At 42.2% G+C, this 16341-nt stretch overlaps 1 protein-coding gene across 1 annotated transcript in view; it reads left to right on the forward strand.

Moving 5' to 3' along the window:
• LOC137246299 (general odorant-binding protein 56h-like) overlaps positions 1 to 16341 on the forward strand; it is a 208405-nt gene that overhangs the window by 172995 nt on the left and 19069 nt on the right. The gene's annotated exons all lie outside the window — the stretch shown is intronic.

Below are 16341 nucleotides of genomic sequence, written 5' to 3' on the forward strand. Positions count from 1 at the left end.
AGGTTTTCAGTTTTTTCAAACTATATTCATTTTTAATTTTTTAGTTCGAGATAGTTTGTAGATTTCCATGTTTTCGAGTACGTTCAGACTTCGTGCATTTGCTTATTCATGAAGGACTTTCACTGTTTGACTAACTTGATTTTTGCGCTGTGAAAAAATTTGGAAAAAAAAACTCCGTGGCGCTTATTTTCCTATATTCATATTTGACCCCAATGAGAAACCGAGTAAAAAAGCAATTGCAAATTAGCAAGAAATTAATTCTGCGCAGATTGTTTGCTTTTCTGTTCGTCCCACTTCAGTCAACATATGGTTATGGTCGTTTTATCGAAAGGGCCACATGGTCAAACGGAAACGTCTTGCATGATCACTACACCATATTTTGAAGGTCTCTGCAGTCAATTTAAGTTGCCAGTTTACCTTATTACCAAATCGAATGGCTATAAGGTAAATGGGCTGTATGACCTCTTTGAAGTGGTCATACGGCTAATTGACCTTATTTCCGTGAACCTTATGCCACCCCAACTTTAAATTATTGCATTGTTATCGGACTTTAATACGTGTGCAAAGTTCCAATGAAACTTATGGCCATTTGAAGTGGTCACAAGGTCAACTGACTTTATGTCCTCTGAGTTTTTGTTAGGTTAGGTGAACTGGCCGGTCCATGAGGACCTCACATAGACTGAATAAGTCCGTAGTGCTACAGGAAGTTTGTTTTAACGACCAAAATGAAAAACCCAATCAAAAACCAGGACCTATGTTATAAAATAACTCCGTCCTCTTGGCAAATACTAGAAGCTTCCTAGGATTAAAGCCACTTGCTGCTTCTAGATCTGACAACTGTATCTCTCCCAATAGCTGGAATCTTAGCCTGGCAAGCGCAGGGTAAGAGCACAGAACGTGCTCGATCGTTTACTCCTCCAGCTCGCACTTCCTACATCTGCTATCACTGACCAAGCCTAATTTAAAGGCATGTGACGCCAGAAGGTAATGTCCAGTCAGAATACCCGTCATGAGCCTACAGTCCTCTCTTTTTAATGATAGGAGCAACTGTGTTAGTCTAAGGTTGTAAGACCTACACATAATCTTCGACACGTTACAGCCCCGCGCTTGAACCCACGCCTTTCCTGCTTGGTAGATCATATGCGCCTCTCGCCTTCACTTAATTTCGCTCAGTCTACGGAGCAAGCTTCAAGGGATGCGACCTTTCAAGCTAATTCATCCGCTTTTTCATTCCCATCTATTCCCATATGCCCTGGGACCCAATATAGATGTATGCTTCTCCCTGTCCCGATTCTCTCCAGGGACTACTTACACTCTAGCAGGCATTTAGATGCTGTGGTATGCGAGATTTTTGCCTTAATTGCTGCTTGACTGTCAATATAAAAGTTAACCCGATTGCAGACTGGGCTATTTTTTTCTATGGTTTCTACTGCTTTGGTTACAGCTACTATTTCCGCTTGGAAAACGCTACAGTAATCCGGCAGCCAGTAGGATCTGTTTATATCCGGGTCAGCACAGTACACCACATACCCTATTCCTTTCACTACTTTGGAACCATCTGTGTACACATGTATCGCCTCGTCCACCATTTGAGAACCCTTGCGCCAACCGTCCACCTCTATTGGGGCTTAAGATCGCCCTCGAAGCGCAGAAAGGGAATCAGGTAGTATGTAAGTCTTATTATTGATGACGCTATACTACTATGGCCGTATGGTCGGCGCTCTTGCTTCCCCGAGGCACCGAGCCTGGTTGCAGTTGTTAACGCTATGTTCTTTGCTATCAGGTCTACGGGTGGAATGTGCAGAATGGCATACAGTGCAGCTGCCGGGGTTGTTTTGAGGGCTCCCGTAATGCTAAGCATTTATAGTCTACATACCCCCTCTAATTTTTTAAAGCAGGTCGCTTTTTGTGTGGCTTTCCACCAAACAAGAACTCCATAGTATAGGATAGGGCTTATAATCGCTGTAAAAACCCAATGAGAAAGAGAGGGCGATAAGCCCCACGTACACCCGAGCATTCTTTTACAAGCATAACGTGCCGTTGAAGCCTTCTTCACCCTCTCCTCCACGTTGAGCTTCCATGACAGCTTACTGTCTAGGATGATTCCTAGATACCTTGTGCAAAATTACCCCTGCAGAGTCACTCCTCCTAATTTAGGCCTGATCCAAATTGGGACCTTGTACCTCTTTGTAAACAAGACCATATCCGTCTTATCCGTGTTGACTTTCAACCCGACATTTGATGCCCAGGTATGAATATCCCGAAGAGCTCGATCCATCAAAGAGCTAATCGTTGGAAGGCACTTTCCGCTTATGACAACTGCAACGTCATCCGAGTAAGCCGTAAGTTTTACGGGTCCCTCATCAAATAGCCTGAGCAGTTGGTTGTTGACCGGCATCCACAGCAGAAGTGATAGTACCCCTCCCTGCGGCGTTCCCCTGTCCACTGATTTCGTGGCCTCGTTCAATCCCCATTGTGATGTATTCTTCCTGCAATTTAACATGCAGCCGATCCATCTGGTTAAGGCTGGATGTACTTTAATGTAATTAAGACCATCCATAATTGCCCATTTAGAGACATTTTTGAAAGCCCCGTAATGTCTAAGAAGACTCCTGGAGCATATTCCTTATATTCCAGGGCTTTCTCTACGCTTATTACCACCCTATGTAATGCGGTGTCTACCGACTTGCCTTTGGTGTACGTATATTGTGTTGTGGAGAACAGCTTTTCATCCGCGTTGGACTTTATGTACACATCTATCAGCCTTTCAAAGGTTTTGAGCAAAAATGATGTTAAGCTAATGGGTATATAATCTTTGCCATACACGTGACCGATCTTTCCCGCCTTTGGTAGGAATGCTACACGAGCAGTTCTCCCAGAGTGCGGTACATGATTCAGTGTTAAGCACCCATCAAATATTATTTTAAGGCATTCCTCGACCGCCCTACTTGAGACTTGTAGCATGGCCGGGAATATACCATCTGGGCCCGGCGATTTAAACTTAAAAAAAGTCTTCACTGCCCACTCGATCCTGGTATCTGTCACCAAGCCCGGCACTACCCGCTCCGTGATCGAAGTGTGAGTGATGTCTGCTGGCTCTTCTAAATCATCTCCCGATGGGAAATGTGTGTCGAGAAGCACCTCAAGGGGTTCCTCACTATTACGTGACCATTCCTCGTTCTCCTTCTTTATTAATCCCTGGACTATATTTCCCCTTGCTAGGACTTTTGTCAAACGTACTGTTTTCTGGAGCACTCTATGTCCGTACAGAAACTTTTCCATGAGATTCTCTTCGCTCTGGAAATTTCACACTTGTTGATCCTCAGTAGGTCCCTGTACTCGTCATGACACGCTTCGCTTTCCGCGGTCTTTGCGAGCTTAAATATTTCTTTTACCTGTCTTCTTAGAAGACTGAGCTCATTGCTCCACCATGGCGGCTTTGCTTTTCCTCTGAATCTTCTTAGAGGGCAAGCTTCGTTATACGCAGTCTTAAGCGTCCTTGTTAGGAACTCATTCGACTCCTCCAGTTTCTCCACATAGGCAACCTTTTTGGGTTCTCCCAGTTTCGTTTCAACCTGTTTCTGGAATTTATTCCAGTTTGTTGACCTAGGGTTTCTAAATGTTCCTCCCTTCTCTACCCTCTTCAGGGCGATGCTGAAGCTGATATGCGCATGATCGGAGAAGGATGGTCTATAAAGGTCCATCCAATCATACATTGATATATCACGTTCCGAGCTCAGTATAATATCCAAAACATTGCTGGATGTTGGATTAATGTATGTAGGGACATTTCCCCTCTTGGCTATCTGCAAATTAGTTTGCAGGATGTAATAAAATAGATATTCGCCTCTCTCGTTCGTATCTGATCCTCCCCACGCATTGTGGTGCGCCCTTGCATCCGCGCCTATGACCATCCGTCCTCTGCGCCCTTCGTCCTGTACTAGCCTCTTGCTCTCCACCAGTACAACCTCCGCAGCATGGGCCATGCAGCAGTATGCCAGGATAAGTGCCTGCTTATTCCTTTGTTCAACGGCTACCACTACGAGGTCCTCAGTAGTGTAATTAGGCAGCATATATGAATGCAGCTGTTTCCTTACCATTACTAAAGCTCGCACCCGTCCTTCCGTTTGCGCATAGTAAACGCCAAATCCGCGCGTGCTAAGTCAAGAAACCTTTCCTCCCAATGAGAGCCATGGCTCCTGGATCAGCGCCATGTCAAACGAACTCTACTCAAGGGTTAGGGGGAGTTCGCTCGACGCCACTTTACTCTGTTGGAATTTTATCCGTAGGATTCACAGCATCATTGGGCTGTTTGTCCCCTCCAGCACCTTCGTCGTGATGTCGTCGTCCTCCCCTTGCCCTTTTGGTTTAGAGTGTTCGAAGCCCCCTTCAGCCTCTTGTAACTGTTGTAACGGGCGTTCCTCTGTGCGACTCAGCACCACGTGGCTGTTGGTCCTCTTCTAACACCTTCGTAGTGACGTCGGCTACCTTCACTTGTCTTTTTTCCCTTAGACTTTTGAGGTCTTTTCGATTTCGCCCACTTCCAGCGTGTTAGGATTTTTATCCCCGGGACCTCTTTTCCTGAGTCGCATATAAATATTTGCCTGTACCAAAGGACATTTTTCCAAGCTGCGTTTACAATATATCCTTCGCCTGCTTGTTTATTGGGAAGATGTAGAACTGACCTTCCTCCGTTGGCTGATATGCAGTAAGTACCTTCCAATCCTGTATCGGTTTTTTCGGATTCTGATTCTGCATAAGTCGCAGTGTATCGTCCAACTTCATCACGCATGGTATCCATACCTTAACTTTTGGTACCGTGGGGATTTGCTCTTTATCCACCACCTCAAACCGCGCGTTCGTGCCTTCCCTTTGGATGTTTGGAAACACTTCCTATAGCCACCGCAAGCTCGCGATGTTGTCGCACGCTATCATCTTCACACCATTATACCATCCCCCGAATCAAAGGTTGGGAGGGGCTTACTTGGTTGTTCCCGCATCATCTTAAGCACTAAGCTAATAAGTTCCCTTTTACAGATCTCCATCTTTCAGTAATGATCTGTCCGAAAGGACTGCTACAATCAACCAGCGCCACAGTCAGTGACTGCTTTGCCACATCACTCATCTTCTCGGTAAAAGGCGGAGTCTTAGTGCTAACTCCTTTTGGCACCTCCGAAAAAGCCGGAGTCTTAGCTTTAGCTCCCTTTAGCACCTCCGAGAAAGCCGGAGTCTTAGCGTTATCTCCCTTTGGCATATTTCCTATTTCCGTAGTTGGAACTTCCCTCTGACTCGCAGCTTTCGAGGTAGTTGCTACCTAGCAACTGGGGCCCATCTGTCTTACATCTTTGGCCCTACTTGTCTTGTCTATGCGACTGCCCTGCCTCGCAGCTCTAGGACGGGGTCCTCTCTGCCTCTTGAAGGCAGGCTTCCCGCCTTCCGCCGAACGTTACCTTTTCATTCTGTCATACGACGCTTCTTCCTCCTCGTACCGGTTGCAGAACCCAGGGTTTCTAGCAGCAAACCTTTTGAACTGCCTTCGACCTACTTCTACCGCCTTATGGGCCCACTCCAAGCGCTCGATCTCCACTTCTGTTGGGTCGACCACTGCTCCCAGGCATTGAACAATTCTTAGTGCTGCACGGTACTGCCAGAGAGCTCTTTTACTTCCTCTGCTCCGTACCGTTCTCCACTCTTCTACTCCGTTCTCATTTGTGTTCTTTTCCAACACGGAGTTCATTGAATCAACACTACTCTCGTCCAGTATTATATACGGGGAAAGAACCGTCAGCCACAGCAGCACCCCTAACTGTGGTAAGGCCATCAATACTTCCCGAGGTGGCCCGGTATCGAGAAGACTCCGTTCGAAAACAGCCGAATTTATCCCCTGGCTGCAAATCGTCCAATAGGCACGGACCGCGTAAAACACTGGATTAGGGGTTGGCAGTTCTTGGTAACCGACATCCCGCCGCCCTCTCATAAGGCGAAACGGCGTAGACGCCAGTCCTAGACATCTCCGCCTCATAGTCGGGTGCTATGGAGATCGGCTAAGCCCTCACACCCACGACAAGGTGCCTACCCTAGTGAGGGTTGAGTTTATGTCGCCTCACCATCAAATTATTGCATTGTCATCGGTTCTTGATACATGTGCAAAGTTTCAATTTTAATTATTGCCATTTGTTGTGGTCATAAGGTCAATTGATTTTATGCCTTTAAATTTATGTGGACTCACCATCAATTTACTGTGCTTAGCGGTAGAAAGTCGATTTTTTGCCGGGCAAGAAATCATAACGCTCATGAGTAATTCCCGACTTTCAGTTTTCGTTCCGCACTCTAGGCAACGGTTTGGAAGGGTAGCAGGATAGAAATATTCATTCGCCAGCGAGGTGAATGGCTAAGAATATTGTTGCGGTAAAGCTTGCCTGCCATAACCGTAAGGTGGAATAGCAATTGGACATTTAAGTAGTTGGGTTAAAGTTACGAAGTGTAGAACACCCTAAACTTATGGGTATATCTGCTTTAACATACATACCTGCGTCAGCGATTGCAATGAAAGTCACTTGCTGTCAGCACTTAGGGGAAATATAAATGGATGCTGCTGGGCACATATAAAACAATTGACCGGCCGTGCTACACTTCCCAAAACTCCCTCCCGATCAATATTACCCCATCTGGGAAAAATTGCAGGCTTGATAATACTTCGCACTCAGATTTCCTACAGAATCATGATGTCCGATCACAATCTACATAACGAGGCGGAAATACGCTGGAAATGAGATGTTGATCAAATAGCGCGTACTGAATTGTTTCCTAGCGGAGCATCCATCGGTCAGCTGTTTGATACAACATTTCGGTAACCACAAAAGAACGCACACTTCCCAAGGATATGCATGTGGGACCATGGCTTTTTTCGATCTAGATATTGTCGGAAGTTAAACACTACTTATCCCGAATTAACCCTTCATTCATGTGTGGTCTTTCTTCGGTGTGACTCCACATAACACCAACCACTTATTCAAATGGGAACAACCATCAACTTTTTTATGGTTCAAGCCTATTTTAACTGCTAGTTTCTTTGAACTTCTCTTAAAGGTGTTTGAGGAAAATTTTTTAAGTAATTGGAACTAATTGGCGGGCGACGAAATAAGACCAACAACAATATGATGGCCGGACTGGAAATATACTGAGCCGCCAAGCTCTGTTGACGTCTATAGAACTCTTTGCATTATAAGCTAGAAAATACATAAGAACGCTGGTCTGAACAGGACATCAGAATCGTGCTTTCCGATACCGGGTCTACACGGGAAAGCAAGCGTCTTTGGTATCTCAGTTGACGAGATGAATCGTTCATTGCAATAATGTTATGGGTTCTGTTGGTGACGGAGAGTGAGTCTTCTGGTTTAGGCAAATTATAGTCCGCCGGGTGCCGTCAGCAACAGAAAGGTAAAGGAAGCTTCCAAGAAGATTGAAGCCTCCAAAGTCACAAGAAAGCAGGAAACCTGAAATGATAATAATTCACACAATTTTTTATTGTTTTTATACACGCTGTACTTGTACACAGGGTATTATAACTTTGATTGGATATCGGTTGGTTAGGTATGAACGAGATAGATATAGACTTCCATATATCAAAATCATCAGTATCGAAAAAAATTTAATTGAGCCATGTCCGTCTGTTCGTCCGTCCGTCCGTCCATCCGTTCGTTAACACGATAACTTGAGTAAATATTGAGATATTTTCACCAAATTTGGTACACGAGCTTATCTGTGCCCAGAATAGATTGTTTTTGAAAATGAGCGAAATCGGATGATAACCACGCCAACTTTTTAATATATATAACATTTTGAAAACACAAAAAACCTGATTATTTAGTAAATAATACACCTCGAATGTGGAAATTTGACATGTGGACTGATATTGAGACTCTTGATAAACATTTTTAAAAAAATTTAAAATGGGAGTGGCACCGCCCAATTGTGATAAAATCAATTTTACAAATATTATTAATCATAAATCAAAAATCGTTAAACCTGTCGTAACAGAATTCTGCAGAAAGGTTTTCTTTACTATAAGGAATGCTTTGAAGAAAAATTAACGAAATCGGTTAAGGACCACGCCCACTAGTATATAAAAGATTTTTAAAAGGGTCGTAGCGAAAAAGACCTTTGTATCAAAAGATTTTTACTCTCTAAATGTAATTATAACTTTAAATTGAACAAGTAAGGAAGGCTAAGTTCGGGTGTAACCGAACATAACATACTCAGTTGAGAGCTATGGAGACAAAATAAGGAAAATCAATCTGGGGTAACCCTGGAATGTGGTTGTATAACATGTGTATCAAATGAAAGGTATTAAAGAGTATTTTAAGAGAGAATAGGCCATAGTTCTATGGATGAACGCCATTTAGGGATATCGCCATAAAGGTAGACCAGGGCTGACTCTAGAATTTGTTTGTACGATATGGGTATCAAATGAAAGGTGTTACTGAGCATTTTAAGAGGGAGTGGGCCTTAGGTCTATCGGTGGACGCCTTTTCGAGATGTCCCCATTAAGGTGGACCAGGGGTGATTCTATAATGTGTTTGTACGATATGGGTATCAAATGAAAGCTGTTAATGAGTATTTTGAAAAGGAGTGATCCTTAGTTCCATAGGTGGACGCCGTTTCGAGATATCGCCATAAAGGTGGACCAGGGGTGTCTCTAGAATGTGTTTGTACGATATGGGAATCAAATGAAAGGTGTTACTGAGCATTTTAAGAGGGAGTGGGCATTAGGTCTATAGGTGGACGCCTTTTCGAGATATCGCCATTAGGGTGGGCCAGGGGTGACTCTAGAATGTTTGTACGGTATGGGTATCAAACGAAAGGTGTTACTGAGCATTTTAAGAGGGAGTGGGCATGAGGTCTATAGGTGGACGCCTTTTCGAGATATCGTCATTAGGGTGGGCCAGGGGTGACTCTAGAATGTGTTTGTACGATATGTGCATCAAACGAAAGGTGTTACTGAGCATTTTAAGAGGGAGTGGGCATTAGGTCTATAGCAGGCATGCTTAACGAACGAAACGATATCATTTCGTTACGATAGTCAACGTTAATAAACGAAACGAAGTCATTTCGTTTCGTTTATTAACGTTAAGAACGCCAAATTAACGTTAATTTGACGATCTTAACGTTAATAAACGAAACGAAGTGACTTCGTTTCGTTTATTAACGTTGATTATCGTAACGAAATGATATCGTTTCGTTCGTTAAGCATGCCTGGTCTATAGGTGGACGCCCTTTCGAGATATCGCCATTAGGGTGGGCCAGGGGTGACTCTAGAATGTTTGTACGATATGGGTATCAAACGAAAGGTGTTACTGAGCATTTTAAGAGGGAGTGGGCATTAGGTCTATAGGTGGACGCCTTTTCGAGATATCGCCATTAGGGTGGGCCAGGGGTGACTCTAAAATGTGTTTGTACGATATGGGTATCAAATGAAAGGTGGTAAGGAGTATTTTAAAAGGGAGTAATCCTTAGTTCTATAGGTGGACGCCTTTTCGAGATATCGCCATAAAGGTGGACCAAGGGTGACTCTAGAATGTTTGTACGATATGGGTATCAAACGAAAGGTGTTACTGAGCATTTTAAGAGGGAGTGGGCATTAGGTCTATAGGTGGACGCCTTTTCGAGATATCGCCATTAGGGTGGGCCAGGGTGACTCTAGAATGTGTTTGTACGATATGGGTATCAAATGAAAGGTGGTAATGAGTATTTTAAAAGGGAGTAATCCTTAGTTCTATAGGTGGACGCCTTTTCGAGATATCGCCATAAAGCTGGACCAAGGGTGACTCTAGAATGTTTGTACGGTATGGGTATCAAACGAAAGGTGTTACTGAGCATTTTAAGAGGGAGTGGGCATTAGGTCTATAGGTGGACGCCTTTTCGAGATATCGCAATTAGGGTGGGCCAGGGTGACTCTAGAATGTGTTTGTACGATATGGGTATCAAATGAAAGGTGGTAATGAGTATTTTAAAAGGGAGTAATCCTTAGTTCTATAGGTGGACACCTTTTCGAGATATCGCCATTAGGGTGGGCCAGGTGTGACTCTAGAATGTTTGTACGATATGGGTATCAAACGAAAGGTGTTACTGAGCATTTTAAGAGGGAGTGGGCATTAGGTCTATAGGTGGACGCCTTTTCGAGATATCGCCATTAGGGTGGGACAGGGGTGACTCTAGAATGTTTGTATGATATGGGTATCAAACGAAAGTTGTTACTGAGCATTTTAAGAGGGAGTGTACATTAGGTCTATAGGTGGACGCCTTTTCGAGATATCGCCATTAGGGTGGGCCAGGGGTGACTCTAGAATGTTTGTACGATATGGGTATCAAACGAAAGGTGTTACTGAGCATTTTAAGAGGGAGTAATCCTTAGTTCTATAGGTGGACGCCTTTTCGAAATATCGCCATTAGGGTGGGCCAGGTGTGACTCTAGAATGTTTGTACGATATGGGTATCAAACGAAAGCTGTTACTGAGCATTTTAAGAGGGAGTGGGCATTAGGTCTATAGGTGGACGCCTTTTCGAGATATTGCCATTAGGGTGGGCCAGGGGTGACTCTAGAATGTTTGTACGATATGGGTATCAAACGAAAGGTGTTACTGAGTATTTTAAGAGGGAGTGGGCATTAGGTCTATAGGTGGACGCCTTTTCGAGATATTCCATTAGGGTGGGCCAGGGGTGACTCTAGAATGTTTGTACGATATGGGTATCAAACGAAAGCTGTTACTGAGCATTTTAAGAGGGAGTGGACACTAGGTCTATAGGTGGACGCCTTTTCGAGATATCGCCATTAGGGTGGGCCAGGGGTTACTCTAGAATGTTTGTACGATATGGGTATCAAACGAAAGGTGTTACTGAGCATTTTAAGAGAGAGGGGGCATTAGTTCTATAGGTGGACGCCTTTTCGAGATATCGCCATTAGGGTGGGACAGGGGTGACTCTGGTATGTTTTTGTACGATATGGATATCAAATTAAAGGTATTAATGAGGGTTTTAAAAGCGAGTGGCCCTTAGATGTCTATGTGAAGGCGTTCTCGCGATATCGACCAAAATGTGGACCAGGTGATCCAGAAAATCATCTGTCGGGTACTGCTAATTTATTTATATATGCAATACCACTAACAGTATTCCTGCCAAGATTCCAAGGGCTGTTGATTTCGCCTTGTAGAACTTTTTCATTTTCTTCTACTTAATATGGTAGGTGTCACACCCATTTTACAAAATTGTTTCCAAAGTTATATTTTGCGTCAATAAACCAATCCAGTTACCATGTTTCATCCCTTTTTTCGTATTTGGTATAGAATTATGGCATTTTTTTCATTTTTCGTAATTTTCGATATCGATAAAGTGGGCGTGGTTATGGTCGGATTTCGGCTATTTTTTATACCGAGATAAAGTGAGTTCAGATAAGTAGGTGGGCTAAGTTTAGTAAAGATATATCGGTTTTTGCTCAAGTTATTGTGTTAACAGCCGAGCGGAAGGACAGACGGTGGACTGTGTATAAAAACTGGGCGTGGCTGTCACCGATTTCGCCCATTTTCACAGAGAACAGTTATCGTCATATAATCTATGCTCCTACCAAATTTGAGAAGGATTGGTAAATTTTTGTTCGACTTATGGCAATAAAAGTATTCTAGACAAACTAAATGAAAATGGGCGGAGCCACGCCCATTTTGAAATTTTCTTTTATTTTTGTATTTTGTTGCATGATATCATTACTGGAGTTGAATTTTGACTTAATTTACTTATATACAATAAAGATATTAAATTTTTTGTTAAAATTTGAATTTAAAAAAATTTTTTTTTAAAAAGTGGGCGTGTTCTTAATCCAATTTTGCTAATTTTTATTTAGCACATATAGAGTAATAGTAGTAACGTTCCTGCCAAATTTCATCATGATATCTTCAACGACTGCCAAATTACAGCTTGCAAAACTTTTAAATTACCTTCTTGTAAAAGTGGGCGGGGCCACGCCCATTGTCCAAAATCTTACTAATTTTCTATTCTGCGTCATAACGTCAACCCATCTACCAAGTTTCGTCGCTTTATCTGTCTTTTGTAATGAGTTATCGCACTTTTTCGGTTTTTCGAAATTTTCGATATCGAAAAAGTGGGCGTGGTTATAGTCCGATATCGTTCATTTTAAATAGCGATCTGAGATGAGTGCTCAGGAACCTACATACCAAATTTCATCAAGATATCTCAAAATTTACTCAAGTTATCGTGTTAACGGACGGACGGACGGACGGACGGACGGACGGACATGGCTCAATCAAATTTTTTTTCGATCCTGATTATTTTGATATATGGAAGTCTATACCTATCTCGATTCCTTTATATATGTACAACCAACCGTTATCCAATCAAACTTAATATACTCTGTGAGCTCTGCTCAACTGAGTATAAAAACACTAAAATTTCTGAAAATGGGTGTGGCACCGCCCCTTTTTTGTCTAAACAATTTTCAATGTTTCGGGAGCCATAACTCGACGAAAAATTTACATATCGTAACAAAATTAGGTTCATATATTTTCCTTATAGCAGGATATATTTCTAGTAAACATGGATAAGATTGGTTAAGGACCACGCCCACTTTTATATAAATGACTCTAAAAAGGGTCGTAGGCAAAAATAATAAGTTAAGTCTTAGCGAAAAATATTTTTGTACCAAACGTATTTTTATTGTTCTGATTTTTTTTTTTTTTTCAATATAAACAGTAGGGAAATCCCCATATCTTAAGGAAATCAAAAAGTGGTATTAAAATTTTTTTAAAAATCAAAAAATCATTATGGATGCCAAGAAGAGAGAATGGTTTTACCTTGTAATATTTTTATCATGACTTTTACTATAAATGCGCTCACATCACAGTTCTCGGGCAAATCGTTTTCAAATTTTCGAAGCGCGAATAAATAATTAAAATTAATTGAATAGAAAATAATTTTTAATAATAAAATTACATCCTTTATCACCATTGTGCTCGTTTTTGTGGTCGCCGTTTTTGGCATGGTAAGCGAAAAGTTGTTTGCTTTTGGAAAGAGTTGTACAATATTTAATTTCAGTGCTCAACATCCGGAACAGAGACGCGCAAACACATTGAAGATTGCGCTAAGGAAAACCATGTATCGCCTAAGGAATTGCACGATTTAGAGCAAGGCACCTTGCCTTCTGAACCATCGGAAAATCTTAAATGTAGCCAACTTTGCGTTATGGTTAAGGAAGGTTGGATGGATGAGTCGGGCACATTTAAAGCAGGTGAAGCGAAAGCAAAAATGCCACTTGATACAAATTTTACTGCCGCTGTTGATGGATGTAAAAGTCAGGTGGGTTCGTCACCCTGTGATACAGCCATGAAAATAACGCGGTGCATGATCAACCACAAATCATTGTGAAACGTGGCTGCAGAATATTTTTGAAGTTAAAACTGAAATGAATATGTTGCGTACAATTTGTTTTTTTGCCAAATTATAATTTACATAAATAGTTTTGAATACCATTAAAAAAACAATCACAGTGGCTTTGTTATTTAAAATCCTTTCAATTGAATGTTGTTGAAGCGATCTGTACGCTCGCCGTAGTTTTTGTGTCTTCTTCAATATCAGGTTTCAGCATGAAAACATGCACCAAGCTACTTGGCTGTCTCTTAATCCAAAAACACGAAATCGACGGCAGATATAGTTCCAGTATCCTGGATGTGTACACTCTACGAAATCTAAATATCTAATCGGGCCACAACCTTGTGCTAACGAGAAAAACCACACGCCTCTGTGCAGCATAGAAATCGCGCGCAATGACACAAGAAACGTTTACTGTCAAAAGGCTGCTCATCAAACAGACAGCTGATAATAGCTTCACTCGACTCTCACACCTGGGCCCGTATTATGTGTTACGATCCGTGATCGAAACTCTTTTTTTTTTAAATCTCAATAGCTCTGAAATGGTGGATCGGATTATTGGCATATTTGAACTAGCGACAAATAGTACTCGTTAAATCCATAACTTGTTATAATTTTTAGAAAAATTTTACAGCTGCATAGTTACCGCTTTCGACTGGTTTTCAGTCACTGATCGTAACTGGTAATACGGGCCCTGCACCTAAGAGCAATCTTCGACCTGACGATTTGACCGAGCAGTGGGAGTATGAAACCATTGGCTTTCAGCGAACCCGCAAAAAATAACTGGTACGGCGAGGAATTTCGAGCTGATTCTGAGAAAATGCACGCTGCCTATATGGCTACGCTGCATACCATATTGGAGCGTTATCTTGAGGCGAATAGGGAAGAGGGACGCCCATTTAGAAGGAAATAAATAGCAGCTTGACAGAGTTAAAAAAATAATTGGAAAAATTTACCATAAATAATTTACTCAAAATAATATTACCCTTATTAAAATTTAAGTTATCAAAAGAACAATCAAATATAGAGTAGAAAGGCGTGGGATTGTTCATCTTCTACTAATGTTACTATTTTCTAATTTTTAGTCCGGTTAGCTGTAAAAGTGAAGGTTTTCAGTTTTTTCAAACTAAACTCATTTTTAATTTTTTAGTTCGAGATAGTTTGTTGATTTCCATGCTTTCGAGTACGTTCAGACTTCGTGCTTTTGCTTATTCATGAAGGACCTTCACTCTTTGACTAACTGATTTTTGCGCTGTGAAAAAATTTGGAACAAAAAACTCCGTGGCGCTTATTTTCCTATATTCATATTTGACTCCAATGAGAAACCTAGTAAAAAAGCTATTGCAAATTAGCAAGAAATTAATTCTACGCAGCTTGTTTGCTTTTCTGTTCGTCCCACTTCAGTCAACATATGGTTATGGTCGTTTTATCGAAAGGGTCACATGGTCAAACGGAAACGTCTTGCATGGTCACTACACCATATTTTGAAGGTCTCTGCAGTCAATTTAAGTTGCCAGTTTACCTTATTACCAAATCGAATGGCTATAAGGTAAATGGGCTGTATGACCTCTTTGAAGTGGTCATAAGACTAACTGACCTTATTTCCGTGGACCTTATGCCACCCCAACTTTAAATTATTGCATTGTTATCGGACTTTAATACGTGTGCAAAGTTCCAATTAAACTTATGGCCATTTAAGTGGTCACAAGGTCAACTGACTATGTCCTCTGAGCTTTTGTTAGGTTAGGTGAACTGGCCGGTCCATGAGGACCTCACATAGACTGAATAAGTCCGTAGTGCTACAAGAGGTTTGTTTTAACGACCAAACTGAAAAACCCAATCAAAAACCAGGACCTATGTTATAAAATAACTACGTCCTCTTGGCAAATACTAGAAGCTTCCTAAGATGTAAGCCACTTGCTGCTTCTAGATCTGACAACTGTATCTCTCCCAATAGCTGGAATCTTAGCCTGGCAAGCGCAGGGCAAGAGCACAGAACGTGCTCGATCGTTTACTCCTCCAGCTCGCACTTCCTACATCTGCTATCACTGACCAAGCCTAATTTAAAGGCATGTGACGCCAGAAGGTAATGTCCGGTCAGAATACCCGTCATGAGTATACATTCCTCTCTTTTTAATGATAAAAGCACTTTTGTTAGACTAAGGTTGTAAGACCTGCACATAATCTTCGACACTTTACAGCCCCGCGCTTGAACCCACGCCTTTCCTGCTTGGTAGATCATGTGCGCCTCTCGCCTTCACTTAATTTCGCTCAGTCTAATTAGGACGTCTACGGAGCAAGCTCCAAGGGATGCGACCTTTCAAGCTAATTCATCCGCTTTTCAATTCCCATCTATTCCCATATGCCCTGGGACCCAATCCCTGTCCCGATTCTCTCCAGGGACTACTTACGCTCTAGCAGGCATTTAGATGCTGTGGTATGCGAGATTATTGCCTTAGTTGCTGCTTGACTGTCAATATAAAAGTTAACACGATTGCAGACTGGGCTATTTTTTTCCAGGGTAGTATGTTCGTATTATGATTGATGACGCTATACTACTATGGCCGTATGGTCGGCGCTCTTGCTTCCCCGAGGCACCGAGCCTGGTTGCAGTTGTTAACGCTAAGTTCTATGCTATCAGGTCTGCGGGTGGAATGTGCAGAATGGCATACATTGCAGCTGCCGGGGTTATTTTGAGGGCTCCCGTAATGCTAAGCATTTATAGTCTACATACCCCCTCAAATTTTTTAAAGCAGGTCGCTTTTTGTGTGGCTTTCCACCAAACAAGAACTCCGTAGTATAGGATAGGGCTTATAATCACTGTAAAAACCCAATGAGAAAGAGAGGGCGATAAGCCCCACGTACACCAGAGCATTCTTTTACAAGCATAACGTGCCGTTGAAGCCT

The sequence above is a fragment of the Eurosta solidaginis genome, chromosome 3 (assembly GCF_040869045.1).
Source record: "Eurosta solidaginis isolate ZX-2024a chromosome 3, ASM4086904v1, whole genome shotgun sequence".
NCBI classification, from domain to species: Eukaryota; Metazoa; Arthropoda; class Insecta; order Diptera; family Tephritidae; genus Eurosta; species Eurosta solidaginis.